This window comes from Meles meles, chromosome 13 (genome assembly GCF_922984935.1).
Source record: "Meles meles chromosome 13, mMelMel3.1 paternal haplotype, whole genome shotgun sequence".
Lineage (NCBI taxonomy): Eukaryota > Metazoa > Chordata > Mammalia > Carnivora > Mustelidae > Meles > Meles meles.
In genome coordinates, this window is record NC_060078.1 from 12,775,497 (window position 1) to 12,790,769 (window position 15,273).

At 40.6% G+C, this 15,273-nt stretch overlaps 1 long non-coding RNA gene across 1 annotated transcript in view; it reads right to left on the minus strand.

The window, feature by feature from the left end:
• LOC123954856 overlaps positions 1–15,273 on the minus strand; it is a 35,586-nt gene that overhangs the window by 14,079 nt on the left and 6,234 nt on the right. Inside the window, exon 3 of the long non-coding RNA XR_006821180.1 lies at positions 23–105. This is a non-coding gene — a long non-coding RNA (uncharacterized LOC123954856). The remainder of the gene's footprint in view (positions 1–22; positions 106–15,273) is intronic.

Sequence of the window (15,273 nt, forward strand, 5' to 3'; positions counted from 1 at the left end):
CCAGCATGTTGCAATTACTCACCAGCAAACTCATCCCATCAGTTTCCTAGACATGCCCCCGCAGGTATGAACCTCCACAGGGAAGCAGCTTTCACACAGGTGCCGCTAGCAAAGTGGAGGAAAGGGAGAAAACGATGTCATTGGACTGACTGTATCCATTGACCCTCATGGTATGTGTGTGAAAGGAAGATTCACGGTTGTAGCCCTTGATAGCCCTGGACATAAAATTAAACTGTACTGCCATTTCTGGTAAATCTTTCCAACTTTTTGCTGTGCTTAATACTTTCCTATCATTCCAGTCTTCTCCTTGGGGGACGAAATGGAGCATTTCTTGAGTCAGACACTCCTGGGTTTCGTTTACAGCAAACACACTCAACCTGACTCACTTCTTGCTTCCTTCTACACCGCTCCCTGCTGCCTTACCCTGAAAAGGGACAGACTTAGCCATGTATACTCAGACCATAAGCTCCTTGAGAGGCTATCTGGCATGGAGGTTAAAAGCATGGTTTCTGGAGCCAGAGAGTCTGCTTTCAAATTTTGCTCTGCCACGTACCAGTGGTGAGATCTTTGGCAAGATGGTTCATCTCTCTGCATGCCAGTGTCGTCCAGTGTCTAATAGGGATGGTAATAGTACTAACGGATGGGGCTGTTGTAATGGTTAAGTGAGGAGATCTGCAGCACTCAGAACAAGCCTGGCACGTGGTAAACACTGTAGGAGTGTCCACTGTTAGCTGTCACTGTGGGAAAGAGAGCTCCTGTTCCTTCTAACTTGCCTCAATGCCCCCCTACACACACGCAGTCTGCACGCAGTCTGCCGTTTGGTAAGCTTTCTGCAAATGCTGAATGAGTGACGAATAACGATCAACAAGTGCCAGATGGGAGATGGGAAGGAAACAAGGACTCCCTTCACCCCCAGTCCTTCAAGATGTCCCAATAAATAGTACTTTTAAAGTAACTGTATGTCTTTCATTGGTAAATCTTGTGCCATACTCACGTGGCGGTTAAGAGTTTCGACAAGGAGCACTGGCTGCTGAGTCACTCTAGACTCAGGGCCTGGTGGTCCAGCGATCCAATAACATTGACCTTGACCTGCCACATGCTTAAGTCACATGCCCAACTTTGTGACATGAGCAAGAGCACACACGAACTCCTGCTTCTGCCCATTCAAAGTTCTCTGAGGGGGGCCCAGTTCTGAAGATGCCGCCTACCCCCCACCCCCTGTTCCGTGGGCCAGACTCCTACAGACTAGGAGGGATGCTAATGTCAGCTGAGCCATGCAAAGAACAAACCAGCAGGGGCTTCCCAGGAATCGGCCTGATTCACAGCGTTCAGAAGGTATAGTAACAGAATCAAAACGGCCCCCAGACTCCCGAGCTTCAGCCCTGACAACTCCTAACCCCATCTCAGTCTTCACTTCAGTGAAGCTACTCCTGGTTAGCACCAAAGTTTCTTGAAGGTTGGGGGGGGGGGGAACAACCTCTTGTGTAAACTTTTGTCCTTCTCACAATGCTTAGCACAGCTTTTTACCAGACACTCAGTTAAGGTTTATTTATTTATTTATTAAGATTTATAAACTCAATAACTGAAAGACTATGTACTATGTACAAATATACACTTAAACATACAAATACAACTTATCAGCTGGATATAATATAATCCTTAGGTAATAATATTCGTAGATTACACATTATCATGTCTTGTTATATAAACCTTTTCTTTCAATACTTTTGGTGGGGGGTATTATCTGGAAAGACCTTCCTCACTATTTCTATCTTTTGTGTGTGTGTGTCCCAAAGAGAACATTAACAGAGGAAATGTCCATCTTACTTAATATTCTGTGTCCTGAAAGGATGGGTGGGTAAAGGAACCTATGAGACTTTTTTTTAAAAAATATTTTATTTATTTGACAGACAGAGATCACAAGTAGGCTGAGAGGCAGGCAGAGAGAGAGAGGGAAGCAGGCTCCCCGCTGAGCAGAGAGCCTAATGTGGGGCTCAATCCCAGGACCCTGAGATCATGACCTGATCTGAAGGCAGAGGCTTAACCCACTGAGCCACCCAGGCGCCCGAGACTGTTTTAAATACAAACCAAACACAGTAATATACCTTACCTTTCCCTCAGCTGCAGCATAAATAACCAAAATGCCCAGAATGTGGACTCCTGATTTTATTCAAGAGACTAACTCTTTCTCTTTCAAGCAGGTTCTGGTGAAATTATTTGTTTCTAATGTTGCTTTTTTGATTTTCTCTAAAACAAAAGTGGTCAAATCACAAGTGAGGTTTAGTTTCACAGATTATACATATTAACTCTGGAACACTGTAATGGTTTAATAAAACTCTAGTGAATGGGGGGGAGGAAACTACAGTATTTTTCTTCTAGAATAAGTAATGAGCTTTTATTTTCAAGGGAACCTCAGCAGAGTGAAAGCCATGCCTTCTTGCTTACTCGGGCGGAGCTGAAACTCAGTCCTAGGGAGCAGGACAATATGGTGGACTAGGAATGGGGGTGGAGCCAGCACGCAAGGAAGACAGGAGAGACGGAGGAAGGAGAGGCATTACCCTCGAGGATCAGCAGCTCCCTTCCAGCCAGCTTTGTGGATTAACACAAGTTCACAGAGGTAAAATATTGTACAAAGGGGAAAAAAGAAAAGGGAGCAGGTGAGATGGAAAAGATGAGTGGGGGAAAAAAAAGTCCATCTGGTGGAGAGCAATAGAGCATGACCTGAAACCGCCTTAGGTACCAAAGCTCACTGATCTATTCTAGAGTCTTCCGCTCACTTGAGACAATAACCTAGTTCCAGCCTCGTTCCACTCCAGTTATGAGGAATTGTCTTTCATTGTTGATGGTCAAGAATGACTAGTGTTGGGGTGCCTGGGTGGCTCAGTGGGTTAGGCCGCTGCCTTCGGCGCGGGTCATGATCTCGGGGTCCTGGGATCGAGTCCCGCGTCGGGCTCTCTACTCAGCGGAGAGCCTGCTTCCCTTCCTCTCTCTCTGCCTGCCTCTCTTGTGATTTCTCTCTGTCAACTAAATAAATCTTTAAAAAAAAAAAAAAAAAAAGAAGAATGACTAGTGTTTTATTTCCATCTATGAATTTATTTAAAACTATTCTCTGCTGAAGACAAGCCTTTATCAAGTGAAGGAAGCAGGGTTCCATAGCTCCTTTATCTTCTACTCATTTACATTTATTCACACTACCCTGTATCTTGTATTTTCCCATGCTGTATATGAAAGAAATGGACCGTGGGCTTCTCAACATATGTGCTTTGAAATGAGCTCCTCCAAGACCTAAATAAATAAATAAAAAGAACTGGTCCAAACAGGACCTTGGCCATTTAGCCTTGAGATTATTATTTTTTTTTTAATGTTTGAAAGCTGTTCTTTTTTTTTTTTAAGATTTTATTTATTTATTTGACAGAGAGAGATCACAAGTACATAGAGAGGCAGGCAGAGAGAGAGGGAAGCAGGCTCCCTGCTGAGCAGAGAGCCTGACGCAGGACTCGATTCCAGGACCCCGAGATCATGACCTGAGTCGAAGGCAGCGGCTTAACCCACTGAGCCACCCAGGTGCCCTAGCCTTGAGACTATTGACAGCAAAAACACAGAGCGTATTAAGTCAAGGGTACTGGGACCCAAACAATCAAGCAGCAAATTTATTTAAAACATTGACATATCAGGCACCTAGGTGGCTCAGTCAGTTAAGCAACTGCCTTCAGCTCAGCTCATGATCCCGGGGTCCTGGGATGGAGCCCTGCCTTGGGCTCCCTGCTCAGTGGGGAATCTGCTTCTCCCTCTCCCTATCCTGCTCTGCCTGCTTGTGCTCTCTCGCTCTCTCTGCCAAATAAACAAATAAAATCTTTCAAAAAAATTGACATGTAAAAAAACATATATTTGAGACATTATAACTAGACCAATAAAAAGTGTTAAAGCTACCAGTCTAGTTTGGGGGGATTGTTTCTTTTTCTGTCCGGAAATGTAGTTAAGTAAAAACTGTTACTAAACCTTGCAGAAAATATGCTGGGTGGAACGACATAGAACTATGTGGAAAAGCTGTTGTTGAGCTGGTAGGAGTGACACAGTCGGTCGTGCCATGAATGCTTTCATGAATATTTGGGCAACTGTCTTAAGTGAGGCTGGACCGCCATAACAAAGTACCTTAGACTGGGAGGCTTGCACAACACAAATTTAGTTTTGGAGGCTGTGAAATCCAGTATCAAGGTGGTGGCCAATTCAGTTCCTGGTTTGCAGATGGCCACCTTCTCACTGGGACCTCACCTCGCAGAGAGCAGGCAGGAGGTACGAGAGCATGAGAGCAAGCGCCCTCTGGTGTCCCTTTTTTATAAAGGCCCTAATCCCATTATAAGGGTCCTGTCCCCAATACCTTATCTAATCTTAATTACTTCCCAAAGGCCCTCTCTCTAGTTACCATCATATTGGGGGTTAGGGCTTCAACATATGAATTTTGGAGGGACATTAACATTCAGTCCACAATAGCAAATAAAATATGTTATTCCAGTTCTAGGTAAAGTGAAGTAAGCACACGCTACCCTGCCTTTCTCACTGAATATACCTATGAGACCGGGATAGAACCCGAGGAACAGCTATTTGAAAAGCCTATAAATAGTAGCAGGTGAACCAGGAAAGAAGACCAGAATCCAAAGCACCACTGAATCAGCAGTGAGATTTTCAAGATTTTATTTATTTATTTGAGAGAGAGAGAGAGAGAGAGCAAGAGCGAGAGCAAGGCAGTCAGCACGCAGGAGCAGGGGGAGGGGCAAAGGGAGAGGAAGAAGCAGATGGAGCAGGGAGCTCAATGTTGGGCCCGATCTCAGGACCTTGGGATCATGACTCGAGCCGAAGGCAGATGCTTCATCGCCTGAGCCACCCAGGCACCCCCAGCAGTGAGTTTTCCGTTCTGTTTTTTTCCCTACCAAAACCCCCTGGTCTAGATGTAAGGCAGCCTGAAACTCGGAATGGGTGCCAGGGCAGAGAAAAGCCCTTTAGTTCTAGTCTAGCTCAAGGATCAGGAAGAGCATTTCCTGATGCTCAAAGAGTGTCAGGGAAATCTGTCATTTTTTGTTCTTTTCTACTGTTCTCTAGTACCCCAGGCCCCAGGAAATCCTGCCACCCCAGCAGTAGCAAGGACTCCAATGGCACTGGGGGCCCACAGGCACCACAATCTCGGAGGGAGGGAAACTTTCCTCTGTGGGGAAGCTGTGCTCCTGGAGGGTGGGAAATCACAGTTGTTTTCTCTCTGTCCTATTGCTTGGCCCAGGGCACGGCACAGTCTCAGGAAGCATGCAGCGGAACAGGATAACTGAAGCACTAGCTTTCTGGTGATGGGAATAAAAGAGGAAGTCCAGGGAGCCCGGAAGGACCAGAGATCATGGAGAAGGAGAAACTCAGGAAAATAACATAAAGTTCATTATAAACTCTAGGCTCCCTGACAAGCTCCCCAAGGCCAGAGCTGAGCCTAAACAGTTTACCAAAGAATTGGAGACCAAACCAAAAATGAGCCACCACACATGTCCCAGACTGATCACTGAGTAGTGGCACACATCGAAGATAGATCCAAATCGTACTGCAAATGCTTTGAAAACAGAATGGACATTGAAACCACAACTCACAGAATACTGGTTAGAATTTGCAGCTTGAATGCAACTACCTCTACTGCCTGCTAGAACAAAAATACCAATATCCTGCGTAGGATTTAAGCAAAACCCAGAGTCGTATAATATTCTAAATGTCTGGGATACATTTCAAAATTATTCAGCATATATAGAACCACGAAAAGCTCAACTCACATGTGAAAAGACAGTAACAGAGGTCTATGAACACACGATAGGGATGCTGGAATTAACTAACCAAGGCTGTAAAGCAGTTATTATAAGAGTGTACCAAGGAGTAAGGGGAAATATTCTTAAATACAGAGGAACGGAAGATTAAAAACGACAAAATTGAAATTTTATGCCTGAAAAATACAATAACCAAAATAAAGAACTCATTGGATGGACTCAATCCCAGAATGGAGATAACACAGGAAAGAGTCAGTGAATTTGAAGATAACTCAACAGAAATTATTTGATCTGAACAATGAAGAGACAAAATAATGGGAAGAAAATGCACAGTACCTCTGAGACCAATGGGACAAAACCGAAAGATCTAATATTCGTGTTACTGGAGATCTAGAAGAGGAACAGAAAGAATACAAGACAGTAAAACATATTGGAAAAAATGATTATAATTTTTCCAAATTTGGTGAGAAATATAAACTTACAGATTCAAGAAACTCAGTGAACCCTAAACATGATAAACCCAAAGAAATCCATGCCCAAATACAGCAAAATCAAATTGCTAATAACTGAAGACAAAAAAAAAATATCATGGAAGCAGGCAGGAAAGAAAAAATGACACCTTACTTAGAAGGCAACAACAATTCAATGACTACAGGTTGCTCATCAGAAGCCATGGAGGGGGGGCACCTGGGTGGCTCAGTGGGTTAAAGCCTCTGCCTTCGGCTCAGGTCATGATCCCAGGGTCTTGGGATCGAGCCCCGCATCGGGCTCTCTGCTCAGTGGAGAGCCTGCTTCCCTTCCTCTCTCTCTCTGCCTGCCTCTCTGCCTACTTGTGCTCTCTGTCTGTCAAATAAATAAAATCTTAAAAAAAAAAATTAAATTAAAAAAAAAAAAAGAAGCCATGGAGGGAAGAATAAAATGGAACAACTTAAAGTGCTAGGGAAAAATAAACAAAAACAAAACAAAACAAAACCCAACCCTTCAACCCAGACCTCAAAATCCAGGAAAAATATTCTTCATAAGTGAAGCTGAAATAACTACATTGTCAGTCAGGGAAGGAAAACAAAGAGAATGAATTGCCAGCAGACCTGCACTCAAGATTTGCTAAAGGAAGGGGCCCCTGGGTGGCTCAGTGGGTTAAGTCTCTGCCTTCAGCTCAGGTCATGATCCCAGGGTCCTAGGATCTAGTCCCGTATTGGGCTCTCTGCTCAGCAGGGAGCCTGCTCCCCTGTGCCCACCTCTCTGCCTACTTATGATATCTGTCTGTTAAATGAATGAATAAAATCTTAAAAAAAGAAAAAAGAATTTCTAAAGGACTTCTTTTAGATAGAAGGGAAACTGTACCATAAAAGAACCCTAAAACATCAGGAATAGAGGAGGAACAACAGAAATGGTAAATATCTAGGTGTATAAGATAGACTATTCTTCTCTTGAGTTCCTTAAAATATGTTTCATGTTTGAAAGCAAAAATGGCAACATGTCTTCACGACATTTTCAATGTATATAAATGCGGTACATAAGACAATTACAATACAGAGCGTAAAGGGATCTATATGAAATGATGGCAAGACCTTCACATTCCACTTGAAATGGTAACATAGATTGGTTCTTTGTGGATCATGGAAAATTAAACATTTATATTTTAATCCCAAGAGCTATGAAAACATTTTTTAGGGGAGTATGGAGAGGGTGGCTGGGTGATGGACATTGGGGAGGGTATGTGCTATGGTGAGTGCTGTGAAGTGTGTAAGCCTGACAATTCACAGACTTGTAACCCTGGGGCAAATAATACATTATATGTTAATAAAATAATAAAAAAAAACATTTTTCACAAAGATATATAGTGAAAAACACAGTAAGTAAAACAGAATACTAAAAAAACATTCAAATGTCCCAAAAGAAGGCAGGAAAGAGAAAACAGAGAAGTGAGGGGGAAATTTTAAAAAAGGAAACCAACAGAAAACAAGTAAATATATCAAATCTCCAAATATATCAATAATTACATTAAATAGAAATGGTTTGAAATATATCAACTAAAACCCACAAATTGGCAGAGTGGGTACAAAGGACATGATGCAGCTATGTGTTGCCTATAAAAATCTGAATTCAAATATATTGATATAGGTTAAAAATAAAAGGATGGAAGAATAGATGCCACACAAACACTAACCAAAACAAGGTAGAATAGCTATATTAATATCAAAGCAGACCACAGAGCCAAAAAAAAAAAAAAAAAACCCAGAGATTACAAGCATTACAAAATACATGCATTAAAAGCAGACAGAACTGAAAGGAGAAACAGACAAATCCACAATTATATTTGGAAACTTCAACACTCCTCTCTCACTAATGAATAGAACTAGTAAACAAAATTGGCAAGAATATAGACGAATAGAACAATAACCAGTAACCCAACTGGATTCAACAGATGTTTTCAGATTACTCTACCCAACAATAGCAGAACACATATTATTTTAAATGTATGTGGAACATTCAGCAAGACAGACAATATCCTGGATCATAATACCAGCCTAAAAAATACGTGAAAGAACTGTAATCATACAAATTATACTCTCCAATCATCATGGATTTAAATTAGGAATAAATAACCAAAAAAAAAAGAAAAAAGAAAAAGAAAATTAAAAGGGGGGGCTCTCAAATACTGATCTTAAAACAAACAAACAAAATACAAGGGGTGCCTGAGTGGCTTAGCTAAGCACCGGACTTTGGCTCAGATTTGATCTCAGGGTCCTGGGATCAAGCCCCACATCTTTCTCTACACTCAGCATAGAGTCTGCTGGAGATCGTTTCCCTCTGCTTTTCCCTCTGCTTCTCCCCTGCTCGCACCAAGACACTCTCTAAAATCAATAAACAAAATCTTAAAACAAAACCAAAGAAGGAGCAAAATAGAACTAAATCGAGCAGAATGGAAGAAATAAAAAAGCTATGAGCAAAAATAAACGAAATCGAAAATAAAAAATTAAAAGAGAAAAATAATGAAATAAAAAACATCTTTTCTGGAGCACCTGTGTGGCTCAGTAGGTTAAGTGTCTGCCCTTAGCTCAGGTCATGATCCCAGGGTTCTGAGATTGAGCCCCACGTTGAGCTCCCTGCTCTGTGGGGAGTTTGCTTCTCCCTCTGCCCCTCCCCGTGTGTGTTCTCTCTCAAATGAATAAAATCTTAAAAAAAAAAAAAACTGACCCCTTGAGATAAATGAAATTCATAAATCTAACCAAAAAAGACACAAATTATCAGTATCAGGAATCAAAAAGAGGAAATCCCTATAGACCCTGTAGATATTACAAGGGTACTGAGGGAACACAGTAAGTATCTCAAAACACATAAATATGACAACTTATGTAGAATGAATAATTGTTGAGAGCAAACTACCAAAACTCATCAAAGAGAAAATAGACAACCTAAAGAATCCTATAGCTGCAAGGACATTTTTAAAAAACCTTTCAATATAATTTCCCAGGCCTAGGATGGTTATGCTGTAGAATTTCACTAGACATATAAAGATGAAAGGATACCAATTCTATATAAACTATTCCAAAAATAGAAGAGGATGGAACACTTCCCAACCTATTTTTATAAAACCAGCATTGCCCTGATACCAAAACCAGACAAAGGCAATAAAAAAAAAACAAACCCAAAACCAAACCAAACAAAAACTATAGGTTAGTATCTCTCATAAATATTGACATAAAAGTCAAACAAAATCTTATCAAATTGAACACTGAAGTATTCTTTAAAATTATATGCTTCAACCAAGCAGGGCTTATCCTGAAAAGGCAAAGCTGCTTCGATATTTTAAAAAATCAGCCAATGTAATCTATTATATTAACAGACTAAAGAAGAGAAGATACATAACCATATCAATTGATGCAGAAATAGCACTTGAAAAATTTCACCATCCACTCAAGATTTTTAAAAAATTGTCAGCTAACTAAGAAAGAAGGGAACTTCCTCATCCTCATAGAAGTCACATACAAAAAGCTAACATCTAATATCATACTTTGTGATGTAAGACTGACTACTTTCCCCTTCAGATCAGAAGCAAGGCAACGATGTTCCTTCTCACCATCGCTATTTAACATTATACTAAACTCCTAGCCCATATGATAAGGCAAGAATAAGAGATAAAAGGCATGCACATTGAAAGGGAGAAATGAAAATGTCCCTACTTGCAGACGACATAATTGAAACCAAAAGTGACCAAAAAAACTCCAGCTAGAACTGAGTTAAAGAAGGTCACAGGACATAAGGTAAAAACACAAAAATAATCTTATCTATATACCAGCAATGAACAACTGAAACTGATTATTTTTAAATCATTAGAATAGCTTCAAAATTATTTAAATACTTAAGAATAGATTTAACAAGACATAAGCAGGATCTCCGTGCTAAAACTACAAAACACTAATAAAAATAAATAAATAAGAAAGACCTAAACAAATGGGAAGACCTATTCAGGGACAAGAAAACGTAACTCCCCAAGCTGATGCACAGATTTAACTCAATTCTATTAAATATGCCAGCAGAATTTTTGTGGATACAGGTAAGCTAATCCTAAAATTAACACAGAAATTCAAAAGAACTAGAAAAAGACAAAAATAAGTTTGAAAAGGGAGAAACAAGTTGGAGGGATCACACTACCTGATTTTTCATTTATGCTGTAAGATAGATTAACAGGACAGTGTGGTCATGATGAAGGGATAGTCACGTAGATCAGACAACAACTCAATGGAACAGAACTGAGAACCCAGAAAGATGCCCTCACAAATATGGCCAACTGATTTTTGACAAAGCTCCAAAGGAGAGTCTTTTCCACAAAAGGTGTTAGACATTCGTATACTTAAAAATGAAAATCTCACACTTTATATAAATAAAAACTCAAGATGTAACACAAATCTAAATGTAAAATATAAAACTTACAGAAGAACCTTTAGAGAGAGTCTTCATGACCTGGCGTATGGCAAAGACTTCTCACACACGACACCAAAACCTTGATCCATAAATGAAAAAAAGTGACAAATCGCACTCGATCAAAATTTAAAACTTTACAAAAGACACTAGTAAGAGGGGCGCCTGGGTGGCTCAGTGGGTTAAAGCCTCTGCCTTCGGCTCAGGTCATGATCCCAGGGTTCTGGGATCGAGCCCCACATCAGGCTCTCTGCTCCTCGGGGAGCCTGCTTCCTCCTCTCTCTCTGCCTGCCTCTCTGCCTAGTTGTGATTTCTCTCTGTCAAATAAATAAAATATTTTAAAAAAAGACACTAGTAAGAGCATAAGAAGTTATAGACCAGAAGAAAATGTTTCCAAATCCCATACTGACGAAGGCCTTGTACCTAGAACACATAAAGAATCCTCAAAGTCCAACAGTAAGAAACCTAATTGTAAAATGAACCAAAGACCTGAACAGGTGTTTTGCCAAAGTAGATAAATGCATGGTAAATAAGCTCATGAAAAAATGTGAGTATCTTTAGTCATTAAGGGAAATGCCAGTTAAAACCACAATTAGATACCTATGAGAATATTTACAAAATACAGTTGATATCAAATTCTGGAGAGGATGCAGAACAAATGGAACATGTATACATTCTCGTGGCAATGCAAAATGGTCCAGCCATTGTGGAAAACAGTTGAGCAGTCATAAAGCTGAAAATACTCTTATCATACGATCTAGCAATTCCACTCCTCAGTATTTATTCCAAGGAAATAAAAACCCCTGTTCACACAAAAACCTACACACAGATGTTTAGAGCGGCTCTCAGCATAATTACCAAAAACTGGCAACAACCTAAACATCCTTCAGTGCTGGAATGAACAAACTGTAGTACAATGGGCTACTATTCAGCAATAAAAAATGAATGAATTATTGACGTACGCAGCATCTTGGATGAATCTTGAAGGCATGCACGAATAAAAGAAGCTAGGCTCAAAGGCTACAAACTGCATGATGTAATTGCTATGTCATTCTCATAAGACAAACCTACAGTGATGGAGAACAAATCCATGGTTGCCAGGGGCTGAGGAGCTAATTAGGAAGGAGTCACACAAGGTAGTTTTTTAGGAGAATGAAATTATGTGTCTTGATTGTAGTGAAGGTTGTATGAACCTATTGTATCAGAATTCAGAGAACTGTATACACACGCACATATGCACAGTCAATTTTACCATACGTTAATTTAAAATAAAACTCAAATAGTATATATTGTTATGATATTTGAAAACAATTTTTATCAGGGTAACAGCAAGATTCAGAGGCATCCACTAAACTTCAATAACATGGAATATTTCTTTCAATCCTAAGAGAATGTGATTCCTTGAAATTATATCCTCCTAAAAATATATCTAGATCTTCTTTAACCATTTCTATAACACTGGAGCAGTTGTCTTAATCAAAGGAAGAATGCAGATGTCTTATCTTTCTTAATGTTGGTTTGTTACTTCAGTGAGAGAGATGTGTCCCAAGATTAACACACCACTCAGTATGTCAACAGTCAACGAAATTAACAGTGAACTGTACCACGTAGAACAGGGATGGAATTTCTTACTCTTGAATTTACTTCCCAGAGAACGAGATTTTAAAATCTTCTTTAAAAAAAAAAAAAAAGGAAGTAGGATGCCTGGGTGGCTCAGTTGTTAAGCGTCTGCCTTCAGCTCAGGTCATGATCCCAAGGTCTTGGGATTGAGAGCCCTGCATCATGCTCCCTGCTCAGCGGGAAGCCTGCTTCTCCCTCTCCCACTCCCCCTGTTTATGTTCCCTCTCTCGGTGTCTCTCTCTCTCTGTGTCAAACAAATAATTTTTTTATTTTTTTATTTTTTTTTTAAATGAGAGGATCAGCAATTTTTTTTTTAATTTGTTTATTTGACAGACAGAGATCACAGATAGGCAGAGAGGCAGCCAGAGAGAGAGGAAGGGAAGCAGGCTCCCTGCTGAGCAGAGAGCCTGATGCGGGGCTCGATCCCAAGACCTTGGGATCATGACCTGAGCCGAAGGCAGAGGCTTTAACCCACTGAGCCACCCAGGCGCCCCAAACAAATAATTTTTTTTAAAAAAAGAGGTAAAATTTATTTTCTGTTAAGGAAAGTACCAAAGGAACTCATAGGTAGAAATAAATCTATGTCTTTACTCCTGCACGCTTCCTCTACAGCTCTCAATTAAAACATGATTCATGAGAATCTATGTGAGTGTTTTCAGAATTTGTCATAGTAATCTCTCACCAACTGGAGGTGGTGATAGGTGCATTCTTGAAAAGTGTCTTGTTAATTGAAACCTTCATTGGCAAGTTCAAGGTTTCATAGAAAATAGGGAATTTACAAGAGCATGAAACAGTAATACTGGTAATAAAGCAGAAAAGACTTCTTTCCCTCAGTTGCTCATGAGCTCAGATCTGCTGTGGAAGATGGGGTTTATTTTACATTAACCACACTTCTTTTTTTAAAAAAGTTCTTGATGTAGGCCTTCGTATATTGATATTTAATGCCTTCTTGCATTTGCTTTCTCTCTAGTACCATTTTTGCAAGCCTTGGCAACATTCTTAGTAGCCACCTGGTCTTTCCACAAAAGAAGGACCTGGTTTCTTCAGGCCTGGCCTCCTACTGTTATTCTCTACTTGTCATACATGGACAGGGTGGAGAAGAGCAGACCTCCTCCATCTTTACCATCTGACCTTAAGACTGGGATAGGGGTGGAGATGAGGGTAGGGATAACTATAGCTAAGTCCTTGAATTTAAAGGAACTGAACTCTTCCAGACATACAGTGATCAATTATTTTACAGTTCAAGCATACAAATGTGAAACCACCTTGTGACCCAACTATGACTGGCGGAATGGGGGCCGGCAAATCTTCTTGGAAACCTTCATCACTTAATATTTTAAACTATACTCCCAAACCTAGCATTCAAATTTAGCCTTCATTTTGTTGGGTCCAAGGGGGATAGAAATTCAAACAGAAGTTACTTCACACTCAGGTCAGACAGAATCATAGAATCATGGGACGACGAAGCCAGTAGAACTAGCTCAGTTCTAGAAGTGGTGACCCAGAAAGGTTATCCAACACAGGACAGGCCACAGAGCTGGCCCTTTCATTTAGTATTGTCAGAATTTCTCAAATACCGTACTCAATAATCTGCATCTTGCATGCTTGAAACTATGTTGCGAGAGGCCATATTTGTACCTGACACTCTGGACTTGGCAATACTTTCCTGCGTTGGGTACAGAGACAGAATTTGGAGACGGTCATTAAAATGGAATACTCTAGACCCCCACCTTCCTATCGGATGAGGAAGAATATCCCCATCCATTGGTTGTCTCCTGTTTTTGTCTACATGTGCAAATTCATGTGCTGGAAACGTTTATGATTCACTCAACTGAAGAAACAGGATTGCTTACTCTTTCCCCTTGACCCACTTCAACAAAAAGAACAATCACCGTATTTCACGACTTTAGACACCACTCAAACTGTTTCCCTCTCTACCTCCAAGAGTTCTAGGAAAGGAGTGGGAGGAGGCTCCTTAAACACTAGCCCGTGAGGACAACATGATAACAGACTATGGAAAGCCAGTCCATCTAGCCCAAGTAGGACTGAATGATGGACGGATTGGAATTTGGAAGGTGGAACACTGTCCAGCTTGAGATTCAAGATCATCTAGACAAAATTCTCATGTTGCTTTTAGCCAGTTAAGAATCCTTAGCATATCGTCTGCTTTGTGCACAACACCATGGGGGGCGGGGCGAGGAAACACTGTTGGAGGGTCAATCTCTTTGTCTCCTTTCCTTGATTGTCCCCTGTGCGCCCCCCGCCCTACACACATACACCATTTACCTGAGAACACAGGAGACATAAAGAAACAGGTATGGGCCATGCCTCTGGTACTGGCCTCGTTCAACACTGACAGCTCTCAGAATGGCTCTGGAATTTAAACTTAATCAGCAGTGGACTGGAAAGGAGAAAGGTGTGTGCAACTCTATCAGGTATAGTGTTCTGAAGTTGAATGCAACTTTGAGCACAGCCGACTTAGTATACTCGATTTGTTTCCTGTACTTCTGCGACTCAAGTTACAGGCTTTTCTTTCTTTCTTTTCTTACTTTCACCTTTGTTTTGTTTTTCTGGTTCCAGAAACACTGACAATAAAAAGATGAGAAGGGTGATTTTAATGTTAGCTTGACAGTACACTATTGTGGGGCCTCTCTAGGGTGAAAGAAGTAGGTCTAGTATAATCTCCTTCTTAAGCATCCAAAATCAGCCAGGTTTGGCCTTGTCTTTGCTTTTGAAAGCCACATACTCAGTCTCTAAGCAGGATATAGCATTTCTTTTGCTCAGGAAAACTCCCTCAATTTTAGAAGCATTTCCATGAGTTGCACATAGTTAATGTTTTTTTTTTTTTTAATGTGTTGTGCTCAGACGACTTAAATTTTATTCAAAGAATAGCAGCTCTGATATTATGATAGTCCCCAAGTGCACTAAGAAAGTT